This window comes from Macrobrachium nipponense, chromosome 30 (assembly GCF_015104395.2).
Source record: "Macrobrachium nipponense isolate FS-2020 chromosome 30, ASM1510439v2, whole genome shotgun sequence".
Lineage (NCBI taxonomy): Eukaryota > Metazoa > Arthropoda > Malacostraca > Decapoda > Palaemonidae > Macrobrachium > Macrobrachium nipponense.
Window position 1 is genome coordinate 5,276,341 of NC_087218.1, and position 15,683 is coordinate 5,292,023.

Consider the following 15,683-nt stretch of genomic DNA (forward strand, 5'->3'; position numbering starts at 1 on the left):
TATATATATATATATATGAGGTCTTATCTTCCTTTTTCACGAAGATAGATATATGAGGTCATAGTCCACAGTGGAACAGAAAAGCAGAAATTCCTTGTAGCTGTTTGCAGTACATTCAAAGTAAATATAAGAAACAGAAAAATAAAAATAAGCAGTTAGATAAACATTGGTCATTGACATACAGGAAAATCAGTGACTGTAACAACCTATTCATTTAAAAAGATTTACAACCAGTTCGAAGATTTCAAAACCCAAAAATATGTTAAAACAATTCATTCAACATTTAAATATGTTCTTAGCGAAAGGACAACATTGCTTGGTTTGCACCCAGTACTCGGGAACAGTTCCACAAAAATGGCGTCATTACATTATTGATTATGGACATTAATGGCATTGCTACTATATATTTCTCCTGATACTATATTTGTGCTGACTTTTTTTTTGGCACCTCAAGTTCCTTTTTCGACTGTCCAGTATAGTAGTACTTCTTACATGAACATGGGATCTGATATTATAAATGCCTTCATGATATTTAGGACTATTTCTTATAAGATTGTTGCCTATTGTGTTTTTGGGAGAAAAAATACCCAGCACTTCCAAAGGATGTACAATGTTTTCAAAGGTTTTTTATTTATCTTTTATTAGAGAAAATATACAATATTTTACAGTTTTAACAGAATTACATTCAGAATTTTATCTGATGAGAGTATTATTGTCTTTCTTGTGACAATACATAACCAGCTTAGATTCTAGACATCTTTTTTAGATTTTAATTGTATTACATACTTGAATTTACTATGTACATACATGCATATACCCATACATATACACTGTATATACATACTCATTTCACCTACCTCTTTATCTGTAGTATATACTAAAATTCCAAGTAACTACGTGTAAAATTAGGATAAATGTTTTTAAATTACTTACTCAATACATACCTATTTCTGTATATACTTTTTTTTATTGAAATACGTTGGGTTGCTCTAGTTGGTTGACCATCAGAATAAAAAAGATTTAAGTCATAATCTAAGACATTCTAGAACGTTTTCATCATTGTATCCGTTTTTTTAATGGCAACAGTGCTCTTAAAAGCATGGCACTGATTGCAGATTGTTTGATGGTTCTAGTATGGTTGAGGATGAATAATCAAAATTTTATCTGTTTGTTTCCCGTAAATTTTCACTTGTAATTCTGTATCCTCTCTAACAACACACGTATCCAAGAAATGGATACAGCGATTACTTTCTTTCTCCAGGGTGAACTTTATGCTTGGTACCAAATCATTTATTTCTTGTAGAATGTCATCAATATTGTGAAAGTCATCTCAATGTCGAAACCAATAAAAGTTATCTGGTAAAATAGCATTGGCAGTGCGGCTTTCGAAAAATTCCATATATATATATATATATATATATATATATATATATATATATATATATATATATATATGTAAGTGTTTACATAATAAAAATATGGAATGTTAGTCCATATATATAAAAGACTAAAACTAAAGAGGTAACCAGATTACTTGCAGGAATGTGATCAGACTAGAGACGCTAAAGATGACGTATACAATAAAAGTAGGCTAAGATAACATGCCGTCACCTGTAGTCATTCAATTGTTTATAAACATTAGTCCAAGCTCCCTGCTTGAGACAAACACCGTGACCTATAGCTCAAGCGGCCTACGTGATCTGTAGCGTGTCTCATTTTTGATTGTGTGTTCGTATGAAACTATGTCATCTGATTGTATGTTCATATGTTCGAACTACTGTCTGTTCCTTCATAACTTGTAACAGAGATGGTAGACAAGCAGAACAGAGTTAGCTATCGTCATTAGAAGACCTGTATCTCTTTACCTAAGCTTTATCATGTAGAGAGAACAGAAGTAGCCATCATCATTGGCAGAAGCGATCAAGCTATCGTTATTAGAAGACTTGTACAATCATACCTGATCTTCACCATGTAAAACTTCAGAAGAATATATATATTTTTATACTTCGTGTTTTCTACAAGAACCTCCTCACCGAATCATCATGAGTTTAACTCATCGTCGTCATAAACAAGAAGATAATACCGACTTCGTAAGTGATCTATAAACCCCCAGACACTCCATTGAATATGGAAGTGCAATACCAACCGACTTAGCGTAAGATTATCGCAAGTCTAACATTACCTCATAGGGCGCCTTATTATACAAGGCAATAGCCCTAAAAGTGGTGGCAGCGGTGGGATTAAAAATTAGCAACAATAAAAAATGCGATATTTATAACTTCCGTATCCACGATATGCATACGTTTGTGGATCACTAGATTTAACTTGTTGCTGCTAGTCAACCGTGTCTAGGGCTTTGTTCGCGGAAATCGTTATATTTCAGAGTGTCGGGAAGGATTAAAATTTCATTTCCCAGCAAAGTCTTTTTACACGCACTAAGACATTCGAGGGTGCATGCTTCTTGAGATTTTGCGTGCAAAGTGCGACTGCGGTTGTGGGAGGATTCTGTTGGGTCATTTGAACAATGTTACGATTTATGAGACAAATGTATAGTTCCTTTATATAAGTTATTATTTGATTAATTGTCTCTTTTTTTTGTTCAAACTGATTTTAATATGTTTGAAGGTTTATAGGATTTTCCTTTGATAAACACGCCTTATTTTGCAGGATGTAAGATAATATTTTGTATACCCCTAGATGGATCTTACAATTACACTACATACAGATCAATGTTTGTTTATAACTATAGAGGTATCTGTAAGCGCTCGCTTATCCGGACTTCTCATTAGGGAAGTTCGAACAACAGACGGTGAGTCCGTAAATACAGGATATTACGTGTACTAAAGAAATAAAACAAGATATTCTAATTTTTACGGCGCGTACAGTTGGGCTTAATCCACCAGTATTTATTATAACTTAATGTATTAAAATTACTAGAACCTGCTCTGATTACTTGATACTGTCGTGTGATGCATAGGGAAATTCCTTTTTAATTTTAAAAAGGTATTTGGGATGTATGATCCAACATCGCTTTTCCCCACTCTGCTAGAGTTGCTTATTGTGTGGAATTTGCTATGCTTTGAACACTTCGGCAGTTTTGACTGACCTTGACCGCTTGACTAGGTGACACAGTCACCGAGTTTGCTTGTTTGATTCTGAACGGGCTACTGTTTCTATTTCTTTTTGTAATAATTAGGATCCTTCTCTTTATTACCATCGGCAACGTATTGTGTGTTTTTAGCATTATGTTGCTGGTTACGTATAAAGCGATGAATGACGAACTATTAGGAACTGAGCGATTACTATTAAGACAAGTTATCTCTACTGCATTCAATATTAACTGTTTGTACTTCATTCTTTGCTAAAATTTGAAATAGTGAGGGATCCTGGTCAGCGCATTTAGCCTAATGAAAGTTTTTTTTTTTTTTTTTATAGACATGTTATTCCTTGCAATCCAGCCATATTTTTAAAGTTAAGTTGAGTCATTGAGGTTCGATATTTTATATAACTCAAAAAACTCAAGGCTAAAACTGCGATCGGGACTTTGCAAAGGAGCATTTATTGCCATAACCCGAAATAGTGTTACCTCTAATTTATAAAGATTTGTACGGGTGTTCCACTTGTTTTTTGTGTGTTTTCTAATCACTACGGTGCTTAACGACCCTATCCATGCATCTGTATAAATACAGACGTCCACTGCGTAAACGCATATTCACTGTTTAATATGATTTGTTACGTAAGGGATTAATAATCACCCAAAATGATAAAATTAACATAGTATATGATTATGATATGTCAGTAGAACTTCTGGAAACAGACACTCAAAGATAAAAAACTCGCAGTAGCGAAATCTCAATGATGTAGATAATTTCTGTAAAAAAGTAAGATTAAGAATGTCTCGTAACTTCAGCCACAGGAATAACGAAATTCGACCTGCAAAGGAAACACTCAAAGTTACCCCAAATGAATAAAAAATTGTACTTAGCTTGCTTTTGTGGGAAGTCACGGTGTTCCGATAACGACACAACGGCCTTGGTTCCTCCTTCTCTATTTAGCGGATGACCTGGTTTGGCTTCAGTTTCCCCCGTGCGCGTTGTTTCGATGATTCGAGCCCTTGAAAGATCCGATGCTGCAGACGCGTTCGGTTTGTTTCTTGTAGTGCCGGAAACGCTCACTAACGATGTTTTCTTGAATGATTCTAATGAGAGACGAAGCTTGCGTTGCCGTAGGAAAAAAACACGTCGGTTTTGTTTCTTGAAGTTATTCACTAAACGATGATACTAAGTTGCTTGAAGAATCTTGTTGTTTTCTGAAGTCGCTCACTAAACGATGATAATAAGTTGCTTGAAGAATCTTGTTGTTTTCTGAAGTCGCTCACTAAACGATGATAATAAGTTGCTTGAAGAATCTCTTGTTTTCGTCGTCGTTGACTTCTGGTGCGATACATGTTCATTATTCTGATTTTTCTTCGGAGAAGTTGTAGAGTCCTTCTGGTACGCTTGCCACCACTTTTAGGGCTATTGCCTTGTATAATAAGGCGCCCTATGAGGTAATATATATATATATATATATATATTATATATATATATATATATATATATATATATATATATATATATATATATATATATATATCTAATAAAAGGAGCCCATAAAAACACCAAAATGTAGAGAGAAAAGTACTATATTTCAGAGACTGCTGTCTCTCTCTTCAGGTATATGAATGAGAAGAGTTTACAGAAAAGGTGGTATTTATACCAAGAGATCCGTCCACAAGTAAGCCAGTTTAGGTCACCCCCTCTGATAATCTTCCTTTAATCTTCTTAAGCGTTGGTTGAATGAAGACTTCGTCGACGACATCTGAGATCCACGCCCCTTTTGAGATGTTCATTACCTGCTTCTCTTTTATTAAGGCCGATTCCATCATTTGACTCTTGTACCGGCAGTTGCTGCTATAAATTACACGTGACAAATTCCAGTTTATTCTATGGTCATGTTCATTTATATGGTTGAAAATAGCCGAGTTCTGTTGTCCATACCTAACTGACCGTTTGTGTTGTATTAATCTCTGGGGAAGTGATTTACCTATAAATCCGATGTAAGAATGGTCACAGTCCTGGCATGGGATCTCATAGACCCCAGAGTCTTTGGGAGATGTCTTTTGTTGGACGTTAATCAGGGATTTGGCTAAGGTATTTGGGTAGGTAATGCAAAAGGGTTGGATTTCCCAATGGGTGGGGTACTCTCTTAATCGTCTCCAGGTGAGGAATTTTTATTTTATTGTTGGGTGTGTCTCTGGTCTTGTCTTTAGGGGGTCGGTAGAAAATTACGTTTGCTTTGTGAATTGCTTTCTCAATTATATGGTCAGGATACTTTAAAGATGAAAGTTGCTTGCGAATTAGTTCAAATTCTTTTTCCAGGAAATCTGGGGAACAAATTCGTAAGGCTCTTAAGAATAGGTTGCTAGCTACACCTATCTTGATAGTAATGTCGTGATAGCTAAAGTAGTGAATATATGAAAGTGAGAACGTTGGTTTTCTGCATATGGTAAATTTGTATTCTGTCGTGTCTCTGATTATTAAAACATCAAGAAAAGGAATTTTGTTGTCTGTTTCCCATTCAACTTTAAATTTGATGCTGGGCACTAATGCGTTTAATTTTGAGAGGAATTAATTAAAATTACCCCACTTATTATCCCAAAATGTTAGGATGTCATCCACGTATCTCATCCACAGCATGTTTTTGGGTTTTATTGCATTTATTACTGTAGTTTCAAAGTATTCCATGTATAGATTGGCTAAAACAGGACTTAAAGGACTACCCATACTACACCCGAATTTTTGCTTGTAGAATGATTCCCCGAATGAAAATACGTTATTAGATGCACATAATTCAACTAACTTTATTATTTTGTCAAGCGCCAATGGGAAATGATCTGAATAAGGGGATAATTTTTCCCTTAAAAACTGAAGAACGTCCTGTACTGGTACTTTTGTGAATAGGGAGTCTACGTCAAGGCTTAAAAGTTTTATGTTGTGAAGTGGTATATGTGCTTCTCTGAATTTGTGACAAAATCTTCCGAATGTTTAATGTGACTGGGAGAAAAAGTGCCTAAAAAAGGAGAAAGGAGGCCAGCTAACCATTTAGAAACCATATAATATATATAATATATATATATATATATATATATATATATATATATATATAATTAGATAGAACCAGTGGTTGGCCACTACCCATTTGCATATATACCAAATTTCTCATTAAATGTTAAACATCTACCAACTATACAGTCTAATTAATCTTATAATTATTCCATTTGGTCAAGTAAAACTATTTACTCAAGTCAACATTTAGAAATTGTAAGACATCATCTACTGGGACACATGTAAATAAACTTGTGACATCATCAGAGTTTATTTACATGTGATTATTATATAGACAAGACGAACTCGCTGCTGCTGGATGACTCAAACACATGAAAAACCTGACGTCAAATCCATAAGGTAACGTAAATGCGCATTTCAACAAACAAAGCCCAAGAGATGATTAAGGAATTCCTTACTAGTACAAATGCAAAACTGCCGTATTATCTGTATGGTTTACTTAAAACACACAAACCTGGCTACCCTGTGAGACTTGTTATTATAAGTACAGCGAGTTGTTCATAAATTATAAACTTTCAAAATATTCAGCGAAAAATTTTGCACCCTTTAGTTGGAAACTTATCCAAATCACACATTGTTAACTATGTAAATTTTGTAGAGAAAATTATCAACGGGAAGATAACTAGCAATGAAATAATTGTGAGCTTGAAGGCAGATGATTTTTTAAGAGAGAGAGAGAGAGAGAGAGAGAGAATGTTCTTCATAACAGCAGTCAACGTTCATAATTTCTGTCCTCCATCTTGCCTACAATCCACCCTTTCTTAACGATAATTTCATAGTGCAACTGCTTTTAGTATTGAGTGAGAGGAGGAGGAGGAGGAGGAGTTATCATTATATATTATTGACTCTTAAATGACTGTTAAATGACTGTTCAAGCAATCCCCCCGAAAAATAGTTATCGATTGAACTGTCTTGTCTGTAACTTCCGACCAATCTTCATCCTCTCTTTTTGTTTAATACTCAATGAAATTATAGGTCTAAAATTGGACTGATCGGTGCACACGTATTATGCTCCCGTGGCATTCTCTCTCTCTCTCTCTCTCTCTCTCTCTCTCTCTCGTCTCTCTCTCTCTCTCTCTTCAAGAATTTAACTCCTGTTAAGTGGTAGTGAAAAGACAACTGACTCAATTTTAACATTTTACCACAATTTATTCGCCCCATTTGTTCATTTACTGCAGTGAATGACGATGTGTTCTGTATTTTATATTTGCCAAGTATTTATTCGTTTTTTGTGTTTTTTTGCGTTTACGTAACTTATTGCAACGTATTAGGGGGTGTTGCAACACCTCATTCCATTGAAAGTGTATATGTACTGTGAGGGGATGTCTAGTTATGTAGGTAGGTACTAGATCTTGGGTAGTACTAGTGTATAATATGCTGTCGTGTGATGTCACGTATGTAGGTACCAACCCACATACAAGACAATGCTGTCTCTTACCCAGCCAGGTCTGTTGGATAGAGGGGGGGTAGGATGGCGGGGTGGGTGTAGTTGTGCTCCAAATTTGGACCTTTGCCGACGAAGTTAATCACAATTACATACTAAAAGTTTTTTTTCTTTTTTTTTTTGCTTTCTATATTCGTATAATAAAACCAGAAAAAAGGCCTTGAAAGAAAACTAAGTGTGTAAATCGATTCATAAATTATTCTGGCAAATCCTGACATTATAAATTAAGTTATAAAACTTCAAATAAGTTATTTAAAAAAGAAAAAACAAACATTTTGGTTTCGTTTTTACTCTATTCCTTCACTTACTCTCCGTTCTGTCTTGAGGTGGGCGTGGCGACGAGCCGCACCAGGAATCAGCCAATCAGAATCGAGCCAAACTCCGTTCTGATTGGCTGATTCATCAGCGTCTTAGGGACTTCGCGGATGTAAACAATGTCTTCGTCTAAACCTCCCGCTCGTTGTTTGACTTTGCTCGACTATATGACCGGTATCGTAAGCATTATATTTAATTTATGACGTTATATTTGCGTTGGTTGTTATAAGTAATAGAAATATCAGTTTCCTACAGTACTTTTGGTTCTTTATTCACAATTTAACGTTAGTTTTTGTGGGAACAGGCTTATTTTCGGACCTTGGCTCATTCGGACCTTCATCTGATTGGCCGATTCTGACCAAGGTATATAGAATAAGGGAGAGAGGTACAGTCACTTTGGTCGCGGGGGTAGTTGTGGGGTATTTCCGTGACAGGCCTGGAGGCCAGGGTGGGAGCGGTCAAGGCAAGTACTACCTTGGGAAACTTAAGTACCATGGGTCGAAGGGCTTAGGTCTGTAAGTGTCAGATGTCCTTTTCACTCTTATCTTGTATACGTTTGGTGTTCTTTTGTATTTATATAGGTCACTGTACTACACATACAAAATCGTGGATTGATAATGTTTGGCTCTCTAATATATAATAGAAACCTTAAATTAATATGCTTTACAGGACTTAAAAAAATATTCAATTAGCATTTGACCTGGCATTTATTTATAAAGGCTTATTTACAATTTTACAATACATTATTTAATAAAACTAACATAAATAGACATAGATAACACATAACAGTATCTGGCTTCATAATGGAAATGAAAAATACTTAGTAAAAGTGAAAAAAACAATTTTTTACATTTTCATGGCACTATTTAGTTAATTTATGCATCTTTTTCTTTTTTTGCCTACTTATAAAAATTGGGCATTCAGAGCTCTCATCCTAAAAAACATCCGACATCTGACAAAAAACAATATTACTTTAAAAGGCAAGGATACACAATTTTCAATATGGCGTGCCAAGTCGCATAATACTCCATTGCCTGGTCTCAGTGTATTTTCTCCATTGTATGTTTGAAACATTTTCTCCATTATCTTTAATTTTTCAAAAAACTCAGCACTTGGTTCCGTTAATTTATCATCATGTCGCTCTACTGCACTAATCCAGGTACCTTTCACTTTTTTAAGTTACATCCTAAGAACTGATAATCTGGAAATTGAGATGCCACATAACCTCCAACATATCGGAGGCCCTCTTCGTCTGCAACATTCTCTAAAGTTCTTTCATAAAATTCATTTTCAAAGTTTTCTGAATCTTCTTCTGGAATCTTCTCATCTTCAGTAGAGGCAAACACCATTGCATAAATCATGAGCTCTCTTTCAAGATCAGTTTCATTTGAATCATTATTTTCACAACTTTTCTCTTGACTGAACATTCCTTCCGACATATTTGAAGAATCGCACTCCTTCATCGAGTTACAATTTTTTCCAGTTATAGAGTTTATTTTGCCAAGTAAATATGACCTTATTCTGTATTTGACTTCAACTGGCGTAGGATGATCATAAGTTGTACCCATTTGTCTAAGACAGCCAAACATGTTTTCCAGTCCATCTTGGTTAAGTCTGGAGGTAATTATGTTTGATACATCATATTTACTTTTCAACATATCATGCAACCTTGGCAAGGATTTACATGACACAATAAGTCCCTTTTGGAACTGATAGATCTTATTACTTTTGCAAACTCGCATTGTTTCAGCAATACACTTCATATTGTCAAGGATTTTATTCTCTTCCGTCAGTTGCATCCCATAAACATGTCTAGATTTTTTTTCTGTCATAAGGTACCCTTGAATTGAACACATCAAACCAGGAGTCGGAAAGCTTTATAAAGTCCCTTGTACTTTCCCAAGACATGCTCTTCAAAAGTCCCTGACTTCCATAAAAATCTAAAGCTTTAGATGTTGTTTCCGAAAGAAGCTGCACTGCTTTCCTCACATTCATCACGAGGGAATCGGAAAAAGGATACCTCCTTTTTTTCTACTATTTGAATAACAACCAAACACGACGCAGTTGCTTGGCATTATTTAAATAAAAGTTTAGATTATATAAAAAATCAAAACTATGGTTGTATTCGAAGAATGTAAAAATAAATCACTGCAGAGATGACTGAAGTGACCTGTGATCTACATTTGAATGAAACGGTAGCTGAGTGACTTCTCGCCCTGACCTGGCCTCCAGGTGGCGCGGTTCTTGGGCGGGATAAGCCGCAACCTCCCACAAATGACTACCTGACCATTCTATATACCTTGATGCGGACCTAATATGCAGTGTCGGCTCCTGGATATCATTCATAGGGGTGCTGTTACATATATTTTTTTTTAGAATTCTTGATATTAGCTGCATAAACGCACATTATATATATATATATATATATATATTATGAGTAATATATATAGATATATATATAATATTACCTATATATATACACGTATTATATATTATATACTTATTATATATGACGCTGTAAGCAATGTCGAAAGCTTAATTTCTTCAAATTTACTAATTGTCTGTTTTTATTGGGCTATGACTGATTACTAATGGCTGATTACCCTAATCAAATTTGAAATTGTGAACAAAACTGAAAAAGTATTAAAATACTAAAATTCAAAGCAGTAACTTTCGGCAGCGGAGAGACAGACTGGCGGACGGACTGACGGAAAATTGAGAATATGAGTTTACATAAAAATATAAAGTTCATGTAAACTAAGCGTAGCAAAATGAAAATAATTAAACCATTAAAAAGAATAAAAACTCGAAAACAAAAACATTAAGATACAAAACTGAGTATGACAGTAGAATAACATAGGCCTACATAAAACAAAAGGACTAAACACCCACCTAAAACAGACGTAAACATACACATTCTCTCTCTCTCTCTCTCTCTCTCTCTCTCTCTCTCTCTCTCACACACTGAGGAAGGCAGCAGAATCTCTACTGAAAGCTATTTTGAATTTTAGTATCATTGACATTATTGTGGTTATTATTTTTTCCCATTTATTGCAACTCACCACTGAGTTGATTATTCTGCATTACATTACATATTAGTATCGTCACTAACTTGATCACTATCACTAATGCTACTACATATTGATTAGGCTATTGTCGAATTTCAGATCACACTTTCGTCCTCCAACAGCTATGCTAACACTGCTCGAGAGTCGAGACTCCACTCCAGAGGACAGTGGCGGAGTGGCGCTGCGCCCAGTCCCACCGCCCTTTCGTGCGAGCTGGCTACATTATCACCCTTCTAGCAAAATAAGAACTGCTGAGCAACCAGCAGTTCCTCATATTGTTTCATTTAATTTTTTTTTTTTTTTTACAAAAACAAGAGAATGGTAATAATTTTTAAAAGGATTATTGATAATCTATACTTAATTTCTCATATTCATGTATTTATTCATAATTTTGTGCATATAGTATATTATAAAATCTACAGTGCCTGCTGACGAGCCGCCACTGCTAATATGTATTTACATGTGTTTTTATAATATTGTTTCAATGTTTGCAATCCATAATCAATCCAAAGTCTATTATGAAAATATATTGGGGAAGCAATGGAAATCCACTCCTCTCATGTTTCTAGGACCATTTATTTCGCACAGTTACATATTGCTCTAATTTTTAAAATACTTCATGTAACAATAAAGTTAAAAATAAAGCCCAAATTAGCCCAAATTTACCCGTAATGGCCCCTTGGTTTACACTGGCGCATAGTATATATGTGCACATATCTTCAGTAGCTTACCAGTTGTTATTTTCCTTTCATTATAGTCCTCCTACAGTTTCATGACATGCCCTTGTAGTTCCTTGACCTGCTTTCTCTGACGTCTCTTTAATTTGCCCTCTTTGACAAGCTTAATTCACCCGATTCGGTATTCCCTTTGCCTCTAACTATATTCAAGATATAAGTGAATAAGCTGCGAGGTTACTTTTTTGGCTTTTTTTCCAGCTTATGATGCCACCCTTCCACATGGTTGTTTGTCCTAATACTGCGCCCAAACACTGGCCAGCTCTCCATTTTCCACACCTGACTCAGCAACCACGTTAGGTCAACATAATCCATAAAAACTCTAACTGACCCAATGACACCCACCTTGCCTGAAGGTTCATCAAAGGTTTCCCATAATATTATTCCGAATCACCCAAAACAAAGGTCCGAAACAGCCGAGATAATGTTCTGAATTAGCCTAAACAGTTGTCCGAGTGAGCCTAGCAAATGGTCCGAATCAGCCAAGACTTGGTATTGGTCCAACTCGGCCCATTCAATGTAACCAACTCGGCCCATTTTTGACAGGTCAGATCAGATCAGATGATGTCGTCCAGTACTATAGCTTTTGCAATAGCACTGAATTTGTTCGTCAATCTTGCTTCCTTTACTTCCACACACACTGAGTAAGTTCTTAGTACTTTTCTGTATCGTTACCTTCTTCAAATGTATATTTGAAATAGCCTACTGCATAACACACGCACAGCAATATTACGCAACGATAGGTGTAAAGGTTTAATTATTCCTTCCAAACATTATTTGATGACTATAATAACAACTGCATTTAGAAACAATTATAGGACAAATCGTTTCCCTAAGCATTATAAATTATTTGGTAGTTATAATTGTTTGAAAAGAAGAAATACTGAAAGAGAGGGGACTAGATGGAGGGGAGATACACACACACTCACTCACACACGCACATAAAGAGAAAGAGAGAGAGAGACTGGTTAGGAACCTTCTTTGTACAAGCACTTAAGTGTCTCATTGTTATTCGGATGTGTAGTTCAAGGCTTTGAATAATTTTCGAAACTGAACCATAGCTTATATAATTGATATGGTTACGAACCTACTGCTAGACTTCAAGCAGCTAGGACAACGGCTGACCATTACTGTTGGAGAAAGACAGCATTTGATATTTGCCACAGATGATCAACTTCAGTTACTATCTAAAGCGAGGCAGTGGTATGCCGATGCTACTTTCAAAATAGTACGCAAACCATTTACACAACTGTTCAGCATCCATGTATTTGTGAAATATGATGGGCAATTGAAGCAAGTTCCCCTTTTGTTTCCGCTTATGTCAGGAAAAAGGCGCAGAGACTACAAAAAAGTTCTTTGTGAAATGAGAGAGCTGATAGGCGAGCATGCCCTTAAAGTTGAAGAAGTTTTAATTGACTTTAAAGGCAGTGTGTGGCGTGCTACTCCCGACATTTTACCAGATGTTACGATCCGTGGTTGTGCTTTCCATTGAGGCCAGGCTGTGTGGAGGAAAGTGCAAGTATTAGGCCTTCAAAGCTCTTACACAAATGATGTCGGCACTTACAAGTTTTTAAGGCAGTTGTTGGCGCTCCCATATATGCCACAGGAACATATAGAAGAGCTTTTTATCAGGTTTTATAGGAAAGCCGCAGGGTTGAATGAAACTATAAGCCTTTAAAATTATGTGAAAAACGCGTGGATCAATTCTCCAATATGGCCGCCTCGCACGTGGTGCGTCTGCGGTCGGAGCATCAGAACAAATGATGTTGAGGGATGGCATAACAGAAACTTAAAGGCAAGGAAAGGAAAGGAAACTTAAAATTTTTTATTTACTTTTAAAGCTCCTACATGATGAGGCAAAGTTAGTTAATTTACAGGTGCGGCTGCTGTCAGAAGGGAAGGTTTTGTGAAAGCAGCAACATAAGTATAATAAACATCACGGCCAACTTATAAAACTATGGGACGAATATAATAATGATGAAAGATCGGCCAGACAATTTCTGAAGGCAGTTTCTCATCATATTGCCATCTATGTTTCTTAATATGTACATTATTATTTTTTAGAAGCTTTTAGCAATGTGTTTTACTTTTTATCATAGTTATTTATAAAGATTACTCTTTCTATTTTCAAACTGTTTTATTTACCTCAGATTTATTTACAAGGTTACTTGGAACGAGATAAACGAGACCTTTCTCAGGTCTGATCTCGAAAGAGAACAAACACAATAAAAGAAAATAGCATAATATAATAATAAAAAACAGCTTTAATAAAGTAAATTTGGATGTGGGCCGAGTTGGCGATGGGACGAGTTGGAGTACATCACAAGACTTAGGTCTGGATCAGCCACTGTCAGAGTCAGCCATGGTCCGAATAAGTCTGCATCCCTTATTTAACGCGTACGAATGCAAAAAGATCAAGCATTTATTAGGCGAAGCTGAAGCAACACTCCCAGCAAGGTAAAAAGCGATCTTGAACCAGTACATTCCCTGGAAGACAACGATGCCGCCCAGATGTTTGGTATCCTAGGCACTGGCTACCAAATCCCCGACACTTCGAATACCTCGAATCCTAAAGAACAATAGCTGTGACAAGATAAAGTTACGAAGGTTTTCATTAAGTTAATATCAAAGTTAATTAAAGGATCTCGCAAGTGTAAAAAATTGACTGACTTAAGAGTTGAGGAATCGAGTTTATTTTTAAAGGTTTGATGAAGGAGCACTAAAATAAAAGGGCAACTTTAAAGTCTTGTTGTGTGTGCCAAACGGAACGAGACCTACCTCAAAGAATGTCTTGCGCTGGTTTGTTCAGTCGAGTAATCCATTCAGGTGCGTAATCCATCCAGGTGCAATAATCCATCCAACGGTCACCAAATTGATACCATCTTGATTGGCAGTTTCCTTGGACGTAGCAGCGGATCTCATGTCCAGCCCATCAGTAATTACGAAAGCAGGGATGATTAACGTGAAGTCTTACATGAACCTCATGGCAAGATAATCCTTATTGTGAAACAGCAGAAGACTTCGTGCAATACTGAAAATAATATTCACGTCAAGTTATAAGAAGATTGGTGACTTGTGTTCGCCGTGAAGAGTGGAAGGAATCTGTCCGGTCTTGGATAACCTCACCCAGGTCAACAGTAGTTTTAATTAAGCGGCGGCGGCGATGAAACGCGTAACTAGCACTCGAGGTGGTTACGCTCGTTAAGGTATATAAATGGTGTCTCGATCTACTTAAAGTGCACAGCAGGGCATATTCAAGAAATTTAATAATAAGATCCTTTAATCTTCCTGCATATCTATGGATTAAAATGCAAGGAAACTAGAAAAAGAAAAAAACAGAAAAAATGTACTACAGGTACAGTTTTTCGACGCGATGTGTAGTATATTATCAACAACAGTCGCATTTTAATATTTAAGGTAAATATTATACCTATAAAGTAGTTCTAGTGGCGGAATATTCAGGCACTAACTGTTGTCAATATGCAAAACTAGTTGGGATTTGCTCATGGCCGTAGATACGAGAAAGCAAAACCTTTCGGGTGCTGGTTTAACGAGAGAAATGTAAATTTCGTGTCTTTTTTTTTTTCAGTCTCGTCTTCAGTTAGACTTTATATTTTCATCTCGTCAGTTCAATTCCAGTTGGTCAGTTCAATTTCCCTTCGGCTGGTCAGTTCAGTTCCTTTGGATATTATCCTCCCCCAAACCGTGACTATTATCGTTTCCTTTCAGAATACCTAATTCTTTATTATAGATATTTAGCCTATGTGCACGGTACGATAATTTTACCAAAGTAAGGTACGGTATAGTTCAGGTACGGAAAAAATTGACAAATTCTATACCGTACCTTACCTTAGGCTTGGATATATCACTTAGCAGTTACTGCTAATGCACATTTGGCCTTATGAATGTTGAGGATTTTTTTTTCAGTTATAGTACGATAAAGGTACGGAATTAC

The 15,683-nt window shown here is 36.0% G+C and overlaps 2 long non-coding RNA genes across 2 annotated transcripts in view; one reads left to right on the forward strand and one right to left on the reverse strand.

The window, feature by feature from the left end:
- The window catches only part of LOC135202239 (uncharacterized), a 148,484-nt gene that overhangs the window by 74,737 nt on the left and 58,064 nt on the right, over positions 1-15,683 (forward strand). The gene's annotated exons all lie outside the window — the stretch shown is intronic.
- LOC135202000 (uncharacterized) lies at positions 13,540-14,885 on the reverse strand. The gene is made up of 2 exons (XR_010311633.1): positions 14,507-14,885; positions 13,540-14,297 (listed from the first exon to the last, which is right to left on the reverse strand). It is a non-coding gene; the product is annotated as an uncharacterized LOC135202000 (long non-coding RNA).